We start from the raw sequence: 18965 nt of genomic DNA, 5'->3' as shown, positions 1-18965 counted from the left end.
TGCAAACTTTCCTGTTTCCATGTTTAAAGATTGGTGTGATTACTGCTTTTGTCCTGTCTGACGGAACCTGTCTCGACTCCCAGGCCATTTCAATTATCCTGTGTAGACATTTAAGAGCTGACGTTCCACTGTATTTGATGAGTTCCGACTTAATTTTATGCACCCCAGCTGCTTTATTGCACTGCAATCTATTGACCATTTCCTCGACTTCCTCAAATGTGATCCTATTTCCATCATCATTCCTATCCCATTATACCTCGAAATCTGAAACATTGCTGATCGTATTTTCACCCACATTGAGCAACTCTTCAAAATATTCCCTCCATCTGCCCAAGACATCCACAGGATTCACCAGTAGTTTTCCTGACCTGCCCAAAATACTTGTCATTTCCTACTTACCTCCCTTTCGAAGACTGCTAATTACACTCCTGAATGGTTTTCCAGCAGCTTGACCCAATGTCTCCAACCTGTTTCCAAAGTTTTCCCGAGATTTCTTCTTGTATGCTGCAATTATCTGTTTACCTTTGTTTCTTTCTTCAACATAACTTTCTCTGTCTATCTGAGTTCTAGTATGTAGCCATTTTTGATACGCCTTCTTTTTCCTTTTACAGGCTTCCTTGACTGTGTCATTCCACCAAACTGTTTGCTTCATCCTACTTTTACGCACAACTGTTCCAAGACATTCTTTAGCCACTTCTAGTACTGTGGCCCTGTACCTTGTCCATTCCTTTTCCAATGACTGTAATTGACAACATTCAACTAACTGGTACCTTTCTGAGACCGCTGTTGTGTACTTGTGCCTGATTTCCTTATCCTGAAGTTTCTCCACTCTTATCCTCCTACATACGGACCTGACCTCCTGCACTTTTGGCCTCACAATCGCAATTTCACTGCAGATTAAATAATGATCAGTGTCATCAAAGAATCCCATGAATACACGTGTGTCCCTCACAGCCATCCTGAATTCTTGATCTGTTATTATATAGTCAATGACAGATCTGGTTCCCCCTGCCTTCACAAGTATACTAGTGAATGTTCATTTGTTTAAAAAAGGAGTTTGTGATTACGAAGCCCATACTGGCACAGAAATCCAAGAGTTGTTTCCCGTTCCTGTTGGCCTCCATATCCTCTCCAAATTTACCTGTAACCTTTTCATATCCTTCTGTTTGATTTCCAATCCTGGCATTAAAATCACCCATGAGAAGAACACTGTCCTTGTCCTTTACTCTAACAATTACATCACTAAGTGCCTCATAAAAACTATCCATCTTATCTTGATCTGTCCATTCACAATGCGAATATACTGACACAATCCTTATTTACTTGCTAGACACTGTCAAATCTATCCACATCAGTCGTTCGTTTACATACCTTACTGCAACTAAGCTGGCTTCCATTTCTTTCCTGATGTAAAGCCCTACACCCCATTGTGCTATTCTTGCTTTGACTCCTGACAGGTTGACCTTGTATTCTCCCACTTCCTCTTCTTTCTCACCCCTTACCCGAATGTCACTAACTGCTAAAACGTCCAGCCCCATCTTACTTGCAGCCTTTGCCAGCTCTACCTTCTTCCCAGTGTAGCCCTCATTGATATTAATAGCTTCCCATCTCATTACCATTTGTTTGCCAAGTCGTATCTTAGGAGTCCCTGGTTTGTCAGTTAGAGGTGGGACTCTGTCACCTGAAAAGGTCCGAGGCATTTTGCTCTGATTGTTGCCAGCATTATATCTAAAGTATCGGGGAAGCAGTTTGCTAGCCTTACTTGCCCCCAGTCCCATTGAGTTTTACCCCTAACGATTGAGGGACTAACCGGTGGATTTGGTAGTCTTTGCCGTATGAGCCCAAGGTGACCACAACTCAGAATATGTCCGAGATGTCTAGCCTTATTCCAATGTAACTGGTATACCGACTGTCGGGACCACTTACTTGGCCACTCATACGTTGCCCGTGGTTCATGAACTAGGACATGACTACAGGTACCCACACCATGAACCACAAATATTGTATTAAGGGTGGATTTAGAAAAATACTTAAAGTTATCTTCAAGTATAGCAACTAACGCTTCCAACAGTTGGTCACTCTGTCCTGATGCATTATTTTAAAATAAATAACTCGTAGAGAAAACGAACATGATTATTAACTTCAACAGAAAAAGTTTCAAAGGCTTTAAAAATATTGTGTGCTGCATTGTACTCAGCAGCAATTCAGTTTTAAAAAGAATGTACAGCATTTTAATTTTAGTTCTAATTAATATTGTCGTTACACTCTTCTCCACACTGTGCAAACATACATTTCTTTGAACCTGCTCACTGTATACATGCCTTGGTCTCCCTCTATAATTATACGCCTACTTGTATACTACACAAGTCACCTGCCTGCGATGTGTGGTGGCGTGTACTTCCGGTGATGCATGAAACGCCTCTCGTAAAGTTTGTTGAGCACCTGTGCGGCGACGAGTAACAATAGTGTGGTGTTTGTTGACTAAGTCTGTAAGTTGAAAGATTTGCTTTTATTGTACGATATCTGGATAACACAGCATTTTACAAGGGGCAGACAACTATTAGTGCCAACAGCCAGAAAGCGATGGATAACGTAATGTGTTAATTCTGTAGATACCCATCTCTGCCTACCTGAATTGAAATAAAATTTTCTAAGTGTCTAAGAAAAATGCAAAGGTGTCAGGAACCACGACTATAAGTAAAAGTCTGCGGTCGTTTAGCGGAACAGTACAGGGTGATTCAAAAAAATACCACAACTTTAAAAATGTGTATTTAATGAAAGAAACATAATATAACCTTCTGTTATACATCATTACAAAGAGTATGTAAAAAGGTTTTTTTCCACTCAAAAACAAGTTAAGAGATGTTCAATATGGCCCCCTCCAGACACTCGAGCAGTATAAACGCGATACTCCAACTCGTTCCACACTCTCCGTAGTATATCAGGCGTAACAGTTTGGATAGCTGCTGTTATTTCTCGTTTCAAATCATCAATGGTGGCTGGGAGAGGTGGCCGAAACACCATATCCTTAACATACCCCATAAGAAAAAATCGCAGGGGGTAAGATCAGGGCTTCTTGGAGGTAAGTGATGAAGTGCTCTGTCACGGGCTGCCTGGTGGCCGATCCATCGCCTCGGGTAGTTGACGTTCAGGTAGTTATGGACAGATAAGTGCCAATGTGGTGGCGCTCCATCCTGCTGAAATATGAATTGTTGTGCTTCTTCTTTGAGCTGAGGGAACAGCCAGTTCTCTAACATGTCCAGATACTGTAGTCCAGTTACAGTAGCACCTTCGAAGAAAAAGGGACCAAAAACTTTATTGGCTGAATGGCACAGAAAACGTTCACCTTAGGCGAGTCACGTTCATACTGAGCTGTTTTCCGCGGATTCTCAGTGCCCCATATACAGACATTGTGACGGTTGACTTTCCCGTTTGTATGGAAAGTTCATCATTAAACACAATCTTTGAAACGAAAGATTCATCTGTTTCCATTTGAGCATGGATAAAATCACAGAAATCGATTCTCTTAATCTTATCAGCTGCAGAAAGTGCTTGAACCAATTTCAGACGATAAGGTTTCATAATTAACCTTTTTCGTAGGACTCTCCATACAGTTGATTGTGGAATTTGCAGCTCTCTGCTAGCTCTGCGAGTCGATTTTCCTGGGCTGCGAACAAACGCTTGCTTGATGCGTGCTACATTTTCATCACTCGTTCTCGGTCGTCCAGAACTTTTCCCTTTGCACAAACACCCATTCTCTGTAAACTGTTTATACCAACGTTTAATACACCACCTATCAGGAGGTTTAACACCATACTTCGTTCGAAATGCACGCTGAACAACTGTCGTCGATTCACTTCTGCCGTACTCAATAACACAAAAAGCTTTCTGTTGAGCGGTCGCCATCTTAGCATTAAATGACGCTGACGCCTAGTCAACAGCGCCTCAAGCGAACAAATGTACAACTAAACGAAACTTTATAACTCCCTTAATTCGCCGACAGATAGTGCTTAGCTCTGCCTTTTGTCGTTGCAGAGTTTTAAATTCCTAAAGTTGTGGTATTCTTTTTGAATCACCCTGTATATTATGGTTTACGTTCACACCGACAAAAAAATCACTGTTTCAAGTAATTAATGTTTTCCATCGTACCTTGCCCTCGAAACAATTCAGAGACAATTTCTATTCTGAGTTCTCATTTACGAAGAGTTAGCTCCTCGCCTGAAAACTAGAGAGTTATCTCAGAAATTTTCCACGCAGTTACCTGTAATATAGTGCTTCGCGCACAAGACAGAACAAAGGGAATGAAACCTGTGCTTTACAGATCAAATATTAGTCAAAGTAAGTTCACTTTTACACAGGGTCAGCAGTTATACCTGGAAATCATTCGACCTGAACACAATAATATCAGACATCATAAATGCCATCCGATGCTGAAGTGGACACGAAACATATTTTCTGCAGTGCGTAACACGTACCCGTACGACGGACAACGATTGTATAACTCCTCAGGTCCCAGGTATATATATGTAATGAATTGTCTGCACCTGGGACAGCTGACGACGAAGGGAACGCTTGCTCCAGAACTGTTTACTTATGTGTTGACAAATTCTTAGCCCAATATCTCAGAAATTTTGAACTCCACAGTTTTCCAAACGGAACCAGTGGTAGATGATGGCCTGTGATGTGACTCAGGTTTTTAACTTTACAGTCCTGTCCTGCAACCTGATACAGCTTCATTACTAATATAACGAATAAAGCACTGTCATTGATCTTGTAGCTTACTAGCTAAGATTACTCCATCTAAATTCTTCCACAAAATTTTGGAACAATAGTTGGTTTTATCGTAATAATTGTAAAAGTATGTTAAACATCTTCATCGAATATTCTACCGTATATTTATATGTGAACTGAACCTAATTCCAGATATTAAACTCTGTAGATGTAATATTACATGCTTTTTTAAGCTTATAATATTTCTAGAAAAGCGAAACACTTCAAAAACTATCATAAGTTTTCATGATAAACTGCATCCAATTCTAAAAGAATAACTTCAAAGCATTAAAATCAAATTAATTTTTAAAAAATTGGATAGTTAGTGAACCACATTTACATTTTGCAAAAACAGACATAATGTCTTATGGGACAACAGCAATCAGTGATATTATAATGTTACTTAAAAACAGTCTTGATTGCAAATATTTTTATTCATATGACCTGTTTCGGTTCATTCAGAACCATCTTCAGATTTGATATTTCAGTTACAGGAGTAACCCGTCCAAATCCAGCAGTTTTCACATGCTACGTCACATTTTTAAGTAACATAACATTTACATTTACAATATTTAACCTTTCCATAGTGTTACGTAATCTGACCAAAGTTTGGAACAACAGTGTGCCATGTCGGCTCGTATCGATTGCGGTTTGTAGATCGTATCTCTGGTTCGTTTTCCCTCTGTTCACCATGCAGCGCTGTTACGCCACGTCTCCTAGTTTCAAATATTTTTGTGGCGGGCGAGTGCGGAACGGAAAGTCGGTTGCAGGAAACGTGTGTTGTCACCTGCAGATGATCGGTGACTTGACCGATTCACTCTGAGGGAACCGTTGCAACGGCAACCACTCTACTTATGGTTAGCTGATGTCGGTGCTCTGAAAGGACACGCTTTCCTACTGTCGATCCGTGTTGTATGATCTAGTTTGGCGGCATTAGAGGACTCTTTTGTTACTGCCGTGCTCTATGTGATACTTCCCTTAGTGTGACCTTGTGCTTTCCGAGAAGTTTGGATCCGCCGTAGTGTGGTCTGTAGCGCTTATAGAAACGGTTTGAGCCCGCCCACCTCTGTGGGCGCAGAGCGGCCTGTGTTGATTTCCTGAAAGGTATCTTAGTTGTGAACCCCGGGCGTGACGGTTGTGGTGATAGTTTTATTGTTTGGTTTTAGTAGTGGTTCTCCTTCCAAATGATGCCTGACATTATTAATGCCACAGCGTGTCCTAGCGGTGGGAATCACGGCGGCCGCAGATGCTACTGTTGTTCTCATGAACATTTATGATTTATGTGCTCTTCTAATTATATTCTACATTTTGATCAGACCAGATCTAGCAGTATACCAAGCGCACTTACTGACAACTGTGACATTTTATGTATTGGCAGCCTGATTTTTGAAACTGATTTTTGTCTACGGAGCCGTCTTATACTGATACCTGCCAGTTATATTATTAACAGGACCAAGATTTCAATTCGCAAGGGAAGTTAAAAACTGTTATATAAAATCTACTTAAACTATATTTGTAGCTTGATCGTGTTAACATATTTAGTTTTGGTTCTCACGAATGTTTAAATTGTACAGCTCTCGAAATTCTTAGTTTAATATGTTAATAGCCGTTTGCCAAATGTTGTTGTTCCTTATTCTGGATTGTTTGTTAAGGCAGCTATCTGAAGAAGGCGTGTTATCGTACAAATTGAACTGTTGGTGGTTCAAGGAATCATTTTATCACATTACGCTTATTTTACGAGCGCTCGGGTGTTGCCTGATGGGTCAGATACTGTTTCTACTCTTCCGTTCCGCTCGCTGTGATCTACTACCGTTCTTGTTCTGTTCGTTACAGATCTAGTAAAAGACAGAAATATTCGCTGGATTTTCGCTATTCACTTCTCTGTACGTTCGTGCCACTGGACATTCAGTGCTCTGTTTCGCTCTTAATATTTAAGCTGCAATCCTGTCAGGCTACCACGAGGATTACACAGTCGGTTACTAATACTCCTGTTACACCTAAAGGCAACTATAATATTTCCCTTTAACACCGCAAGAGCAAGTTGCAGATAATAATTTAAATTGACAGTGACTGTGTGTTGGACTGTATTTCGCGATCCAAAAGACACTGTTTCGTTAGGGAGCTACAGGTGAACTAGCGGGAATCGAACTCAAGTTCTATTAGTTACAAAGTAAATTGCAAGTACGTAAGAGAAAACCTTAGCAGATTCATTAGACAAACTGATACAAAATGATTTCAGATGATAATACTGTTCATCAAGGAAATTAACTACTATATGTAACTCCACTCGGCACTAAAATATTTTACAATGGACGCAAAACAGTAGTAGAGTCTAGCAAGCATTGGGACAGAAGTCTGGCATGACCAACACAGGTGGAATCTCAGTATGGTGAGGCAACAAACTGTCATTCACTAACCTATACTTTCTGTATTCAGTGCAAGATAGCTAACATTTACTATTCAGTCTAGTGCAAGATAGCTAATATTTACTACACAGTGTAAGATAGCTAATACTTACTACACAGAGGAACTAAGCAAGGAAGGAGCACAAATAACTTGGAAATGAGGAGCCTCTACCATTTAATTGCTGAAAACATTGGCACAACACAATTCTTAGCATTCAGAAGATCACAAATGAATCATGTGACTCCATAACCTGTCATAGTCTGAATATTTGTACGTAGTTCGTATTGAAAGGACACAAAAGCTGTTAAAAGTGTTGCTCCATTTCATAAGTACTTTTACTGTAATAGTAGTTGTAATACTGGGGTAACAGCATGGGGACCCAGAAAATAATCTACCATTTGATTGAGACTGTAGCGAAATACTTCTGGTAAGATACCTCAGGAAACACGTTTGAACAGAAGTGCATGAATTTTAACAATTTAACCGATCTGTTAAGCAGGTATTCATTAAATTGGCTCGTAAACTGTAACGGACGATTAACCACTTACTATGATCACTATTCTACGCAATTAACTTTATTGTTTTTTCATTTCAGTAAAAATGAGTTTTATGTAAAGAATCCGTTTTTTTTTCATTGTATCGACATTTAAGCAAAACTTAAGCTCGTCACATACGGGTATTTAAGTGAAGTTTTTCAGAAAAGAAAACTGAGTGAAGACTTACAGAGTTTACTACTCCACAAAAGTTAATGACCACTACCAAAGATGTTCAGTCGAATAGGAGATCGTATATACTGAATCATTAGGAAAGGAGCCAGCCTAGTTAAATGACTAAGGAGTGATTCAAGCTTCTTAACGGAAAGTTGAACTAAAAGCAGCTATTAATTGCAGATAAAGTGTGAATAGATACAATTCTAAACTAGAACTTGGGAGGGTAATGGTGGCAGTAGCGATCTTCGTTAGCTGAAGACAGTAAAAGCACTTGGTTCTCTGTGTATAAATGCTTTATCATCCTCTTAGCGCCGGAGTCTTGATATTCAGAGCCCACCGATAAATGTCATGAATAGCTAGCCAGTTGCCACCCATATCAGAAGTTTTATTACTCAACTTGCTGCTTTCCTAGTCTCATCCAACATACGAGATGTGAACAGGTTGCATGCTAGTCATTGACTGACTGTGGCAGAAAGACTCCTCGAGCATCTACCATCAAATCCACCTTTTCTATACGTTTGAGAATTTTATGCTTAGATTAAATACAGTGCGATAAATTGACAGGAAATATGAGTAAACGTTTACATAGATGATTAACCAGAGAACATGGTGACGCAGATATAACATTAAGCATAAGAAGGGAAAGAAATTACATGATACAGGTACAGTCAATATTTGGCAAAGGTTTACTAAATCTAAGTTAACCAGTCTCAGCTAACGTTAGCTTCGAACTTTAGTTCTATGGGAGACAGCCTGAATACTGTGGATATAAAATTACTAGACGACTGTTAGACACAGAATTTTCTTCCATGTCTGATTTCTATGCTATTCAGAACTGTTTCCTTATCGTTACTGAGTTATTTGTTCTGAATACCATTGTACAAGAAGCAGACTGTGGCTTGCGACTTTGCGTCCCGTTTACCTCTTTATTGTTTTAAACAGAATGCTTTTCATTCTCGAGAAAAGCCATTACAGTAAAGGATTTCAGTGTACAAGTGTCCAAATGTGTTCTTAGATGTATGCACAATCTTAACGTTCTTAAAATACTGCTGCGCGGTGTGGGATCCTTATCGCCGGCCGCATTGGTCTCGCGGTTAAGGCACTCAGTCCGGAACCGCGTGACTGCTACGGTCGCAGGTTCGAATCCTGCCTCGGGCATCGATGTGTGTGATGTCCTTAGGTTAGTTAGGTTTAAGTAGTTCTACGTTCTAGGGGACTGATGACCACAGATGTTAAGTCACATAGTGCTCAGATCCATTTGAACCTTTTTTTTTTGGGGGTGGGGGTGGGGGGGGGGTTCTTATCAGCTAAGACTGACGGAGTACATCGAAAAAGTTCAAAGAAAGGCAGCACGTTTTGTATTATCAAGAAATATGGGAGAGTTTGTCACAGAAATGATACAGGATTTGGGCTGGAAATCATTAAAAGAAAGGCGTTTTTCGTTGCGACGGAATCTTCTCACAAAATTGCAATCACCAACTTTCTCCTCCGAATGCGAAGATATTTTGTTGTCATAAGGAGGACCGATAACAAAGATAAAATAAGGAAAATCAGGGCTCGTAGGGGAAGATATGTGTTCATTCTTTCCGTGCGCTGTACGAGATTGGAATAATAGAGAATTGTGAAGGTGGTTCGATGAACCTTCTACCAGGCACTTAAATGTGATTTGCAGAGTATCCATGTAGATGTAGATGTAGATAACGAAAGGCCCACCCGTAATAGAGGAAATATTAGCGCACGCATTATTAATTGGTTATAGTATACATTTCTCGGGCAACAAGTTGATTTAAAAACAGCACTTGATAGAGCTTAGTACAGGATGGAAAAGTCTTCATCATTATGCAGTAACAAACATCTCCAGGTGAATACAATGATTCCAACTAGATGTCGACAGTCTTTGATGGTTGGGTGGAAATTTCCAGTCAGCTACGTACAGAGTTTTTGTTGTGTATGAACGATCAAATCTAGATCCAAGTATCTTGATGGTTTTCGTGTACTTGAGTGACAGACATACCTAACCTCTTGCGTTTTATCTTTGCTGAAACGAATTGTCGAGCTTTTAGAGGTCCGAAAATGGTGAAAGGATTTACCACTCTTATGTGAATTTAGTTTCAGTTTGGACTCCTTCTCAATACATGGAATTCTAGGTGTACCATAAAAACATATAATTCTCCTGTACAGAAATTCCGTAGTATTGCGGTATTCCGACTTGAAATTATGTGACAGTAATTTCTTTAAACTTGCCTGCTGCGGCGGTAATTAGCTACTTTAATTACGTCCCGCGCCTTCCGTTTTCTCTAGTGTATAACTGTTATCATTCAGGCGTTCATTTGCACAAGTGCGTTGTGCGTCTTCCGGCTGCTGGTTTTAATGGAGGCGGAGCTTTTTCGCCGCCTCCTCCGCGCCGCCCCCGTGGGCCGGGACCGCCGCCGCTCGCTCCCGCACTCTATGGAGCGTCATTTCTTTGCTCGGGAACTCGTGAAATTCCGGCCGAGGGACGCCACCCACCGGGCACGCAAGATTAATGAGAAGTCGTCACGCCTTCCACCTCGGGCCGCCTGAGACAACCCCCCGCAAAACTTCCTCCTCTCCAAACAGGCCGTTCTTGTTTGCGCCGCGCGGCGCCGTTTTTTGCGCAGTCGTTCTGCCAGGACCCTCTCCGGGAGCACTGTTCCAGGAAAACCAATTACGAAACAATTCGTTTCCAGTAGTCTTGAGATTGAAAGGACACATTCATAGATAGTGAGGCAGAAATGAGCAACGCCGTGGGTGGCTCTAAATGGGCGCTAAGCTGGCAGAAAGAAGGAAAAGGCTAAACGAAATCCAGATGGCTGACTCAGTTCGAATGGTGTGTCAGTAATGAGGAGGGGGTGCCAACAACGGTGCCGAATACGAACAGTCACGCTGCCGTTTAATTAACGCAAAAAATGTGGATTATTGGAACTCAGTATGCAGGGCTATGGTTTAAATGGGTCTAAGCACTGTGGGACTTAACATCTGAGGTCATCAGTGCCATAGACTTAAAGAACTGCTTAAACCTAACTAACCAAAGAACACCACACACGTCCACGTCCGAGGCAGGATTCGAACGTCCGACCGTAGCAGCAGCGCAGTTCCGGACTGAAGCACCTAGAGCGGCTCGGTCATGGGGGCCGGCTAATCTGCAGGGAGAACAAGAGCTCTACCGACATAATTTCGTACTTTTGTCAGAGATACTTTCTGAGTACTTTGGTAAGAGAGTTAACAGTTCCTCTGTGACACGCTATAGGGTAATAAGTTTTCTGTAGTATATTCAGTTTTTTACCTCTGTTACCTTGTTCCAGTAAAAACAGCTTCCCGTTACAATACACAGAACAAGAGACTGACGAAACGTGTGATTGAATGGAAAAACTTTGCTTTGAAACAAAGTACACACTGCAAACCGAAGACATCTGCCTTTTTGTGTAGATATTTTCAGTGCAATGCGAAGGTACGCGATAACAAGAAATTGAACGAATTGCAATTACTCTGTACACACCCGTTGGCGACTACGGGTTACTTGCACATAAGTTCTCTGAAAAATTCGTGATCAGTTTCCGAAATTATGTCGGTTCAGTTTTAAAATACCCGCAGCAGGTGGTTAAAAAGTAAAAGCCCAAGTACACAATGAAGAAGTTAATAGAACACAATTTTCCTTTTTTGAAAACTAGTCTGGGAACAAACATGAACAAAATAGACTCTTCAGGATTTGAACACCAAAACAAAACAGGGAGAGGGTAGCGAGAATTGTTCCATTTTCTCATTTTTTCTATGTTCTGTGCAACTTGAAGTAATTTGTTCTTAGTGTTCAACTTTTTTTTTCACTTCCTATTTCAGAAAATCACCACCAGGCAGGCCTAAAGACACTGGAAAGCAATTCATGCGGCACTGACTTTGCAGGAGCACCGTAAGTCCCAGCGTACACCTTGGTCTCGTTAAACCAGTAATGCAATACAGTGGATAGAACTTAGGATACTATGATTTACAATCCAACAGGGCAACGGCGGCTGTAGATTCTTAGAGACGCTAAACCTAATAGTACTCAATTCCTGAACGCAAAGGAAACCAAAACTCCGTAAGGTTCCTTGTTATTTTCTGTACTATATGATGTATGTAAACGATAATTTCAAACCACTGTTTTGAAACTAGTTTTGAGTTTTAGTTCACGATTTGTCTAGAATATCTTACACTGAAGGCCCCCCGAGAACACGCAGAACTGCCGCAACACGACGTGAATGGACTCGACTAATGTCTGACACCATGACTCTTGCAGGGCTGTCCATAAATCCATAGGAGTACGAGTTAGTCTGAAGCTCTTCTGAACAGAACGTTGCAACGTATGCCAGACATGCCCAACAATGTTCATGTCAGCGGATTTAGGTAGCCAGCGGAGTGTTTAAACTCAGAAGAGTGTTCCTGGAACCAGTTTGTAGCAATTCTGGACGTGTACGTGGTCGCATTGCCCTGCTGGAATGGCCCAAGTCCGTCGTAATGCACGCTCGACATGAATGGTTGCAGGTGATTAGACAGGATGCTTATGTACATGTCCTATTTAGACGTCTCAGGGGTTCCATACTATTTATTCATCAACAGTCCAATGTGGGTGTTGACGGACCCAGGCGAGGCGTAAAGCTTTCTGTCGTCCAGTCACGAAGGGTACACGAATAGGCCTTAGGCTCCGAAAGCCCATATCGATGATGTTTCGTTGAATCGTTCTCATGCGGACACTTATTGATGGTCCGGAACTGAAATATGCAGCAATTTGTGGAAGGGCTGTACTTCTGTCACATTGAACGATTCTCTTCAGTCGTCGTTTCCCCTGTTTTTGCAGGATATTTCTCCGGCATCAGCGATGTCGGAGATTTGATGTTTTACCGGATTCCTCATATTAACGGTGCACTTGTTATAAATGGTGGTACGGCAAAATTCCCACTTCATCGCTACCTCGAAGCTGCTGTCCCCCATCTCTCGTGCGCCGACTATAATAGCACATCCACAGTCACTTAAATCTTGATAATCTGCCATTGTAGCAGCGGTAGCCGATCTAACAACTGTACCAGACACCTTTTGTCTTATATAGGCGTTTCCGACCGCAGCGCCGTCTTTTGCCTTCTTACATATCCCTGTATTTTAATACGCATGCCTCTACCAATTTCCTTGTCCCTTCATGTAATAATTACTCCGACGTAAATGTTTTGTTGCAATTTTATGTGTGTCACTGGTGTTACTGAATCGTCTTATTGTGGACTGGCATATAGTATTCGTACTTTCACTCATCATTTTGAGTCCAATGTTGTTTCGTTCGAGAACAATCGGGTAAGATTAGGCTATGCAGAAATAATGTGTAACTAATGAATTAAGCCCTTATTTGACTGGTGACAGTTTTATTTTTAGGAATTATACTTGTTACTTCCATATTGGACACAAAGTCTATCCTTCTACCATTTGAATCCCATAGTGGCTTACTGTGTATTTAATTAACATTATTTCGTAATTTCTATTTAGTGGAGGAGACGATCCTGTCATTTTGGTGGTATAGGTGTATTTCAAGCGTTCTACAGAACCGACTGTATTATTTGGCGTACTGACAGGCTTATAGATAGGGTCAGTGTGAATTCAATTATGTGCATGTGGGCGTGCAACAGGGCATGGATTGCTGTTTAGGAACGAACGTTCGAGGTAAGCATGTGTTTGGGCACACGAAGCAACAGCAACGAATGTTGATATTAAATTTTGTTTTTTCGAGAAATCTGAAGAAAGTAGCAAGCAATGAGCCTGTTGTAGTAAGGTAGCAGGCCACAAAAAGCATAACGCGTAGCCGTGAAAAATAAACTGATTGTATTGAAGAAGATATGCAGACTGTTATGCTTTTATTTTTATTTTTTTTAACTAGTGAAATTTTTCTAACTCATATAAACTCATATAAATGCAGCTGTTCCTAATAATAGAATGAAATCAGCATGAAATATTTAGTATTTTACATGTAATGAATCCTGAGTTTTTGGAGCTTATCGTCACACATGTGTCTGTCTGAAAATAAATGAAATAGAGCGCAGCATGAATTCAGGTATTACTATGACAGAAATATTTTATAGTTAAAAATTGTTACAGAACAATATATCAGCCATGAATAATTGTTTAGTTACGCGTCAGTTATCACGTGTAATCACACCAAAACACAACAGGCTATGAGCAACTGCAAAAAAATATGGAAACTAATCTTTACATATATCAGAGTAACGTTATTTGAATTCTCATAAATAGGTAGTTGTTGTCTCATTAAAGAGCTCCAGATCATAAGAAAGTAGCAAAACGTGGAATTAAGGAGATTGTAAATTTTATTCAAGTGAGAATGTACCAATGTACGTAGTTTTGTTTCGATTGCCATAGCTCAGGCTAGTTCTACAACACGACGTATAAATAAAATTGAAATAGTAACGCCCACATGGTTTAAACCACGACGAAGGTAGTAAAATAGAACAATTATTACTCCTGAGTTCGAAATTAATTACACATATAATATTAATAAATTACCAACGGGATTCACACGAGACAAACGGACTAGACAACTCACCACTAATAACTGTTCGATAAACAATTTCAAAAATGTTAGTTAGCCAAGTTGGAACCACTCAAATCCTGCCGGAAAACTTAGTTAACTGAAACCTTAAACAATACAATACACATAGTTTTAAAAGCCGGTGAAACAAATAGCTATTAGTAACTGTTCGTACAATGTAAATACTAAGGTGCTCAGCAAATAAATCCAACAGGCACCGATGACTACGGCTCACTAATCCCACTTTGCCCATGAATTCAATAGAATACACAAGTAACAGACAATGTTCCCAGTCCATCGTCCACCAAATCCGAGGGACCTGCTTGTAGAGAATAAAAGTTGACAGAAAAAACACAGCCCCTGAAGATGATATTAAGCTTTGGGAAAGCCAACGCGACAAATTAATAATAAGGTCCTTTGAACTTGTAATAAGATGATGTCCTCCAGTAGCGATGATATAGGTAACAGTGCTAAGGATGTGGTAGTATTGATTTCGAAAGCGTTCGATGGGAATAAGAGGGAATTGCAAGAGTTCACAGACACCTTGAATGCTGCTTTTTAAGTAGTTAAAAACGAGGATGCAAAATTACTATTTCAATATGCAAAATCTAAAATCACTGTGGATGCAAGATAAAAGTTAATAGTATCGGAGAACACGAAAAATTGGGCAGAAGTAAAATGTTTTTAGAAGAAAATTATTCAGGTAAATGAGCTATTGATTTTTACTCGTGTCGTATGTTCAAAAAAACTCAGTATGCAGGGGAATCAATAGGTAAGACGAATTGTCAATATCCTTCAGGGTGGCTGTAACTAGGGTAATGATTAGAGAACAGCAAAAACGGGCTGTAGAATTAGGATATGCATTAGGGCGTGCATGTTTCATACAAGGGTTAGCAAACGAGAGAATTCAAACTATATTACGCAGTAGAGGAGAAAAGGTGAAGTTGGGGGAAGCAGTACAGATAGCCCAACAAGAAGGAAGTGCTATTGTGCCAATGAAGGAAAGGAATCGGGTGTCGAAGGGAACGAGTTGGCACGACAGCAGAAAGAAACCACAAATACCAGTGAAATGTTACAAATGTGGAAAAATAGAACATGTATCCACACACTGTCGTAGTAATATGCACGTCAGATGGCTATCACCACCCAAAAAAGCTGAAGAAGCGCATAAGTTTCAAAATTATTGTTATCACTGTGATAAACCAGGGCATACGAATGCAACATGTTAGAAGATGATTAAGTGTCAAAAATTTAGAAGGAGAAATCACAGCACGAAAGATTGTTGAGCTCTCAGATGTCATACTTATAATAAATATGGTCATACAACGTTTAAAGGTGGAGAAAACCGCGGAAGTCCACCAGGAGAATGGCCGGGTAACGAAGCAGGTGGTACGCAAAGCAGTCGCAGGTAACCACTGTTAAGTGGCCCAAAGTGCGGGTAGTAGACTTCGAAGAAGAAAATGAAATAATTACCATATACTGCAAAGAATTCGGTACGAGGTTAAAGATTTTAATCGATACAGGTGCTCATATAAGTCTGCACAATGAAGAATCAATAACCGCGGAAATAACTGTGAATTATAGAGAAATAAGAAGATTGAAATGGGTTACGTAAGGTACAATGAACACAATGGGCATAGCGGATTGAATTTAAACGGAAAAGTGTTGGGTAGACAGACATTCTATGTATTACGCAAGGGAACAGATATTCCATATGACAGGCTAGTAGGAAGCGATTTTCTACAACGACAGAAAGCTATTATCAGTTACCACAGGAGACAACTAAGAGCGAATGGGCAGAGCATCCCGCTAGTAACGGAACAAGGACAGCGATCACAGTAAGGACCAAGGGCACATTACCAGGAAGGGAAGGAGCCGACAACAGTATTAAGTAAACTCAAGGGCGCAGTAGTTGTGGACGGACAGATGAGCGATAAGCATAACGGCACGTTAAGGTCACAGCATAGAAGGACAACAGAGCTAGAGCTAAGCGAACATACGGAATTATAGGACCTAGGGAAGAAAGGGTAACGAAAATTAGATTGACTGAACACGAAAGAATTCCTGAGGGAGGAGACGTAACAGTATCAAAACAAGATTTACTTAAGGGTGTGTACATTCCAGAAGCAATAGTGAAAATCATTCAAGGCATATGTATTATTAATATGTTAAATACCAATGAAGTAACATGTGATGTGGGTTCAGTGAGCTTAAGCACAAAATCATTCGATGTAGAAGCAACGGTAAGGAGGGTGACAGAAACGCCAGAATAGGCAATGAATTACAAAAGTCGTGCAACACTGGTTAGAGACCCATTACGGGTGTATCATTTAAATGAGGAAGATAAATATGAAGTGCAAAAACTGTGTAGTGAGTAGTGTGATGTATTCAATTTGAAAGGAGTTAAATTATCATTTACAGAGACGGTAAATCATAGACTTCTGATACTGCCAGAACATGCAGGAAAATTATTCAATGTCAGACCACATAGGATACCAGAATCCCAAGGAAGAATCCATTACGAGAGCAAGTAGAAAAAATGTTAGCACACTACATTATCGTAGAAAGTCAAAGTCCATGGAATGCACCGATTCTGTTAATTGCTAGGAAAGTAGATGCCAGTGGCCAGTTAAAACATAAATTGGTGATGGGGTATCGTAAAGTTGCCGCGCGGGATTAGCGGAGCGGTCGTAGCCCCTGCAGTCACGGACTGTGCGGCTGGTCCTGGCGAAGGTTCGAGTCCTCCCTCGGATTTGGGTGTGTGTGTTTGTCCTTGGGATAATTTAGGTTAAGTAGTGCGTAAGCTTAGGGATTGATGACCCTGGCAGCTAAGTCCCATAAAATTTGAACCTTTTTTATCGTAAAGTAAACAAGATTTCAGTAGGGGAAGCTTCCCCGATCCCGAATATATCGGAAATATTGGATCAGCCTTCAGATGCAAAGTACTTTTCGACATTGGATTTAGCCAGTGGATATCACCAGATATTAATGGTACCCAAAGACAGAGAGAAAACAGCGTTTAGACCTTATTATCAACATTAAGATTATAAAAGAATGCCTATGGGTTTAAAAGGAGCGCCTAGAAAGTTTCAGAGATTAATGAACGTAGTGTTATCAGTATTATAAGGAACCAAGCATTTGGTGTATTTAGACGACATAATATGCTATGGAAGTTCGCTAAATTAATGTAATGAAAAATTGAGAGAGATCTAGGATAAATTAAGAGAACATGGGCTGAAGTTACAGCCAGAGAAGTGTGAAATTTCACGAACTGAAGTTATATTTTTGGGGCATAAGATAACAGATCAAGGAATACAGCCAGATGAGTGGAATGTAGAAAAGGTAAAGAAATTCTCAGTACCAAGGAAAAAGAAGGAATTAAAATGATATCTAGGTCTCGTGGGGTACTATCGCAAATTTCTAAAGAATTTCAGTAAAGTTGCAGCACCTTTACATAGATTATTAAAGGATGGCGAACAGTATGAATGGGGAAGGGCACAGCAAGACGCATTTGAAGAACTAAAATAAAGATTATTAAATCCTCGAATTCTGCAGTATCCTGATTTCGAGAAGCCTTTCATTATTACGACAGATGCAAGTGGAATATTAATTGGTGCAATACTGTCACAAGGGAAAATTGGAAGCTACCTACCGAACGCGTACGCCTCCAGAACATTAAATAAACAAGAAAGAAATTATTCAGCCACTCAGCTGGAATGTTTAGCATTATTAGGACCAATGAAACAATTTCGACCATATTTGTATGGAAGAGAATTCAAAACAGTAACAGATCACAAGCCTTTAACGTGGATTTTTAGTGTGAAAGATCCATCATCCAGGTTATTAAAATGGAGATTAAAATTAGAAGAATATACACACGAAATTGTATATAAGCCAGGAAGAGTAAATGTCAATGCAGATGCTTTAAGCAGAATGAGGCTCAGCGATGAAAATGCACAGGGAATCGAAAATCAAGAGCCAGGTAAAAGAATAATTGATGACACAGAATTATGTGAAGACGCCACAGAGCAAAGTGAGGAACAAAAGGCCAACATCATGAAAGAAGTACATGATAATCCGTTGGGTGGAGATCAAGGAATACATAGGACACTACATCGTTTAAAAAGACACGATTCATGGAAGGGAATGGAAAAAGATGTTGAAGAGTATATTAGAACGTGTGATAAATGCCAACGGAATGAATTTACGCAAGGAAAAACCAAAATGCCATTAGTTATTACGGACACGGACGAAACAGTGTTTGAGATATGTTATATGGATGTAGTTGGTCCATTAGACATAACCACGGAAGGACGATTTAAGCAAGCCTACAGTAGAAATTACAACAGAGAGACAAGATGCAGACACAATAGCCGAGAAGTTCGTAGAAGAAGTTGTTTTGAAGGTTGGTATTCCTTCAGTATTACTGGCAGATCAAGGATCAAATTTTCTAAGTCAAGTGTTCAAGAGAATATGAAAATTATTAAGGATGAAGTTGATAC

The sequence above is a fragment of the Schistocerca gregaria genome, chromosome 5, assembly GCF_023897955.1.
Source record: "Schistocerca gregaria isolate iqSchGreg1 chromosome 5, iqSchGreg1.2, whole genome shotgun sequence".
Classification (NCBI taxonomy): Eukaryota; Metazoa; Arthropoda; class Insecta; order Orthoptera; family Acrididae; genus Schistocerca; species Schistocerca gregaria.
This window is presented reverse-complemented; position numbering follows the sequence as displayed.